A 6,321-nucleotide genomic window follows, 5' to 3' on the forward strand; every position below is an offset into this window, starting at 1 on the left:
CATTCCTGGTTCTTCTCACAGCTTTCCAACTCCGGTTTCTCCAGTTTCGCAATCTCTCTAATTCCTTTCCAGTAGCCTATCCAGTGGAGAAGGAAATGTCAACCCACCCCAGTATTCCTGCCTGGACAATTCCATGGACAGAGGAGCCTGGCAGGCTACAGTCCTTGGGGTCGCAAAGAGTCGGACACGACTGGGTGACTAAGCACAGCCTGTCCAGAGAGAACTGAGCTCTACCAGTTTTATCAGGTGGCTATTAATATATAACAAGTCACTCCCAAATTTCGTGGCATTAAACGGTAATCATTTATTTAGCTCACGAGTCTGTGGGTCAGCTGAGCAGCTCTGCTGATCTGGGTCAGGTTCTGCTGATCTTGGCTAGACTCCCCATCTACCTGCAGTCAGCAGTGGGTTAACTGGGAGCTGGCTGGGGCAGGGTGGCCCAGGTTGGCATGACTTTTCTTTGCTCCTCTATCCTTTAGCAGGTGGTGACATCCTTCCAAGAGAACCAGCAGGGTGTGCAAGGCTTTCTAGAACCTAGACTTGGACCTTGTACTTCTGCTAAAGTGTCACTTCCGCTGCATTTTACTGAATGAAGCAAGCCATGAAGGCAGTCCAAATTCAAAGAGTGTGGAAATAGATTCTTTCTCTCTGTGGGAGGAGATGCACAGTCAGAGTGCAAAGGGTTGGAGTGAAAGGAGTGGAGAATGGAGACTTTTTTCCCAAACGTTGTCACACTTGGATGCTGCCTTTGGTTGTTCACATATTCTCCCCAGGTGAATCCAACCCATGTCATGATGTCATTATATATTGTCATCATATATCCAACCCATACCCCATGATGTCATCATATATTGTCTTCTATAAAATTTGATTTGTCTTCTGTCAGATTTAAGATTATGTTTTTGTCATTCCTTTTAAGGGACTGAAAATCCCCCAGGCAATGGCACCCCACTCCAGTACTCTTGCCTGGAAAATCCCGTGGATGGAGGAGTCTGGTCGGCTGCAGTCCATGAGGTCGCTAAGAGTCAGACATGACTGAGCGACTTCCCTTTCACTTTTCACTTTCATGCATTGGAGAAGGAAATGGCAACCCACTCCAGTGTTCTTGCCTGGAGAATCCCAGGGATGGGGGAGCCTCGTGGGCTGCTGTCTATGGGGTCACACAGAGTCGGACATGAATGAAGTGACTCAGCAGCAATCCCCCAGCAGTGCATGGCACAATTTGGTGAAAGGCATCTGAATGAGGGACAGTGGCAGAGGCTGCTCCTTGTCCACCCAAACCAATCCTTTCCTTCATTTTTTTTGGCTATGCTGGGTCTTCATTGAGGTGCAGGGGCTCTTTGCTGCAGCTTACAGGTTTATCTAGTTGCAGTACTTCAGCTTAGTTGCCCCACAGCATGTGGGATCTTAGTTCCCTGACCAGGGATCTGCATTCCTTGCATTGCAAGGCACATTCCTTACCACTGGGCCACCAAAGAAGTCCCCTCTTTTTAAAAATCCTTCTGTTCTTTACTAGTAGAACTGCTGCTTGATGGCAGGCATTTGTTTGAAACTATATCTCCAGGCTTTCTTGCAACTTTGGTCAGGCCACGTGAACTACTTTTGGCCAGTGGGATGTGGATAGAATAAAACATGCCAGGGGAGGGACCTGAGTTTTCCTGCCTTTTCTTCTCTTTCCCAGTGGTTGGAAGATGGTGGGGGCTGGAGCAGTTAACTTCAATCCAGAGACTGAAGTCACATGGAGGACAGCAGAGTCACATTGTAAGCACTGGACTCTGTACTTGGGAACTGCAAAATGAGGGGACTTCTCCACTGGTCCAGTAGTTAAGACTGTGCTTCTACTGCAGGGAGCATGGGTTTAATCTTGGTGCGGGAACGAAAATCCCACATGCCACACAGCGTGGACAAAACAAAACAAAAAGAAATTTACTGCAAAATGAGAAAAAAAAAATTAACTCCAATCTTATTTAACCTTTGTTTTTGTGAGTGCTTTTGCTATGGCAGCTTAACCTTTGCCTTGGCAACTATGGTGATGGGAGAGGGAAGCAGAATGATGGAGTGTAACAATGGCAAAGCCAGGCTGGGATATCTTTGTTTTTCTCTTCTCCTCCTTCTCCAAGGCATTTCCCCTGTTCTCTTTTTTGTTTCACATTTCTATATGGTGTGGTGGGAAATCTCTAAGGACCCTGGCCTTAGGAGAGGAAATTAGCAATCACACAGAGGTGAATGATACTATACTGGATGTAAGAAAACTGCTCGCGCCCGTGCTCCCGGCTCGGCACCCGCCTCCTACCTGGACCACAAGCCCGGTGAAGCCCTGGCTCGGAGCTCATCGCAGCAGAGAGCCTCAAAAAAGGAAAGAAAGTGGAAAGATAGTATTGAGAGTTTTCTATGACCTTCATACATCTTCCCCTAATGTTAACATCTTACATAATGATGGTACTTTTATCAAAATTAAGAAGTTAGCATCAGTACAGTAACAGCAGCTAAATTATAGACTTTATTCAATTTCTCCAATTTGTCTAACAATGATTTTCTGTTCCAGGATCTAGTCCAGGCTGCTCTGCTGCTGCTGCTAAGTCGCTTCAGTCGTGTCCGACTCTGTGCGACCCCAGAGACGGCAGCCCACCAGGCTTCCCCGTCCCTGGGATTCTCCAGGCAAGAACACTGGAGTGGGTTGCCATTTCCTTCTCCAATGCATACCATGCTGCATTTAGTTGTCATAACTCCTTTGTCTCTTTGAATCTATGATAGCTTCTTGTTCTTTCCTTGTCTCTAATGACATTGATATTTTAGGTCAAGTGTTTGGTAGACGGCCCCTAAACTTGCATTTATCTGATGTTTCTTATGATTAGACTGAGATTATAGATGACTGGAGAGAATACACCAGAAGCACCATACCAAGTGCACAATATCAGCATGACCTGTTTTCCTTTTTTTTTGCTGGTTGTATTAGCCTCAATTAGTTGGTCAAGGTTGTGTCTGCCAAGTTTCTCCCCTGCAAATTTGCAAGTTTTCCCTTTTTATACTCTATTTGTTAGAAGTGAGTCGATATTTTCAGCCCATTGGATTCAAGGGGAGGGCAATTAAGCTCTTTCGTGGAAGGAGGAGTATCAAAGATTTTGATGTATGTTAAAACCACCACAGTAATTAATAAATATTTTTCAAAGGTACTCTGAAGTTCTGCACTATTCTCTCACTAATTTTTAACATGCATCAGTGGATCTTACCTACCATAATTATTGCTATGTTTTAGTGATGATTTTCTATTTTTCTCATTCATTCTACATTACTAATTGGGCCTCACCTGTCAGGAAGATTTGTCCTTATTTTCTTTCATTTATTTACTTAAGCATTTATGTCTATCAAATATGGATTTATGGATATGTATTTTATTTTTAGCTTGTAATCCAACACAATTGTTATCTTGTTGCTCAAATTGTTTGAGGTTTGTTTATTGGGAGCTCTTTGAGGTGTCTTTTTGATATGCCCTCATCCTTTTGTTTTCATATATTTTTTTAAGCACTTCTTTGCTTTTTTTGGAACTTCAAGACACTTTGGGTTCACATTTTCTCTACCCAGCTTAAGAGTCAGCCATTTCTCTAAGGATTCCTGGTTCTTGTGGTGGATAATGGTATTTAGAAATCAAAATCTGGGCAGTAGGGGTGTTTATTGTTCTTAGGGTGTCACTGATTCTAGTACCTCTGAACAGAGAGAGTTTGGAAATATATTTATGTATATATATATATACTCACTCTTGAATCACAAGTCTGTATTTAGTTATGTTAGTTGCTCAGTCATGTTCACCTCCTTTTGACCCATGAACTATAGCCCTCCAATCTCCTTTGTCCATGGAATTTTCCAGCAAGAATACTGGAGTGGGTTGCAATTTCTTACTCCAGGGAATCTTCCTGACCCTGGAAGATCCCCTGGTGTCTCCTGCATTGCTCAGAGATTCTTTGCCACTGCACCACCGTTTAAGCATGTATGCGTATTGACAACTCTGATTCTAATCCAGTCAGTACCACAGGATCTATTCTGGACTTCCTTCTGTTATTTGTAGTTTCTTCCCTTGACAGTGAGCGATCTGAATCTCATTGGTTATCATGTATTTGCTTAGTTGTTCAACCCGAGAATACATGTAAAGCAGTTTCAAAATTGTTTATCTGTGCATCCCCCTCCCCCATGAGAAATAGCTAGAATAGAGTGCTAAAATACAGTTCCTTTTTGCCTTTAGCCTTACAATATGGGGTCGAAAAACTGTTTTCCGAAGTTTCTCAGTTAGGTTCCCTTTTACTCTAGTCTTTTAAGGAAAGCTTGTCATATATTTGTAATATAGTTAAATTTATTTTTCATAATCTGCCTGAATTATGCCTGAGTTTTCCTGAATACTCTGGTAGATTTTTAGAAAACTTTCACATGGTGAAATTTATCTTTGTGTTGTAACATTTTATGGGATTTGACAAATTCGTAGAGTCATTTACTCACCTCCAAAGTACCACGAAGAACAGTCCCAGCATCCTGAAATTCTGCTGTACGGCTCCTTTGTAGTCATCACTCCCCTGCCTAATAATCACTGATCTCTTTCCCATCCTCACAGTTTTGACATTTCCAGAATGCCATAAGTAGAATCATATAATATACAGCATTTGGGAACTGGCTTCCTCACTAAAAATGTATTTAAAATTATTCATGGTATTATATGAATTAAATTTTTTTTCTTTTAGTTGTTGAGTAGTATCGAATTGTATGGATATACCACAGTTTATCCGTTCACTTCCAGCATATGGAATTGTGAGTTTCATTTTCTGTGTGTGTTTATGTGTGCCATTCTTTTATGTTTGTGATGGTATCTCATTGTGTTTTTAATCTGCATTTCCCTAATGATAATTGGGTTGCTTATTTTCTTGTTAAGTTTTAAGTTCCTTTAAAAAGTATTCAGGATACAAGTTTTTTTTTTTTTCTCTGATTTGTGTTCTGAAAATATATTTTCAGCTCTGTGGTTTGTTTTTTCATTTCCTTAACAGTGTCATTTGCACAGCAAATGTTTCTAATTTTGATAGTCTTATTTACTCACTTTCTTTTTTTCAGGAATTGTGCTTTTAGTATGCTATGTTAGACTTTTAATGTGCCACAAACACCTTTTAAGTTATAGTTATATCTCATCTACATGATAATGTGCCATATTACGATGGGCTCTATACATACTAAATAGTAATATATAATAAATAGTTTAACATTTATAATATGATATTCATATTTCTGTTTGTGTTCTAACTCTTCATGAATTAGAATTCCTCATCCTAACACAAACTAGATATTGCTACTCATGTGTCTTTAGAAAGTATTTATATTAATTTAGCTCATGTTTTGAAGGGTGGTGAGTTTGAGTGGGTTTGGGGGCAGAAGGAGAATTAGGCCAGGTGGGTGTTGGGTCTGCCTTGACTGGCTCTGGTAACTGGAATAATCATTTCACGCCCCACCCTGCCCCCCACCCCAGGCCCTAGTTTTCTCACCTGTCCTATTCACATTTGGCTATTGTACAAGTAAATGAACTTAGGTAGATTCTCATATAAAGGCATTTTCTCCTTTCTAAAAAAAGTGAATCTATCCCCAGACTTGTCCATGATACATGAGAAGAAGAATCAGTGAAGGAAATAGAGAACGCTAGACAATTCTCCCTTATGTGAGAATTAAGAACACTACAATAGAAACACCTGTATCCAGGACATTGGAGCATTCTTGGACCTGGCCACACCCCAGTTCCTCAAGGATGGGCACTGGTCTGCCTGACTGGAAGGTTATGTAAGCTCGATCGTGATAAACAGCAAACCTGGGGCCCAGTTAGTAATCCTGCTGACTACCACCATTTTCACTTATCATCATAAACTAGCAAAAAATAGAGGCCACTCAATTCAAGGTTTTTCTTGAATTGTTCAACTTTCTCCTGTCACTTAAAATTCTAAAACTCATGGAATGTTATTTCTGGAAGGGACTCTTCAATACACGACTCTATTTTCTGATTCCTGATTTAGAACACAGGGACAGGCACATGATCTCCCGGAGGGGTAGTTGTGTTTCTTACAAAATAATTAGATGCATTTTCCACCTGGTCACCCACTCCTCCCTGTGCTTCTTTACCCACTAGCTTTGACCCTGGTAGGGCCCCTCATCTGAGATTTTACCTTTGTAAGTTTTCTCCTCCTGCTGAACTTCTTCTTCAAGACCCAGTTCAAATGTCTCCTAGCCTGTGTCATATTCCATCTGATTTTCCCACCACCCCTACCAAAATGAATCACTTGTCTGAGTTGACATAGCACC

The sequence above is a fragment of the Bubalus kerabau genome, chromosome 5 (genome assembly GCF_029407905.1).
Source record: "Bubalus kerabau isolate K-KA32 ecotype Philippines breed swamp buffalo chromosome 5, PCC_UOA_SB_1v2, whole genome shotgun sequence".
Classification (NCBI taxonomy): domain Eukaryota; kingdom Metazoa; phylum Chordata; class Mammalia; order Artiodactyla; family Bovidae; genus Bubalus; species Bubalus kerabau.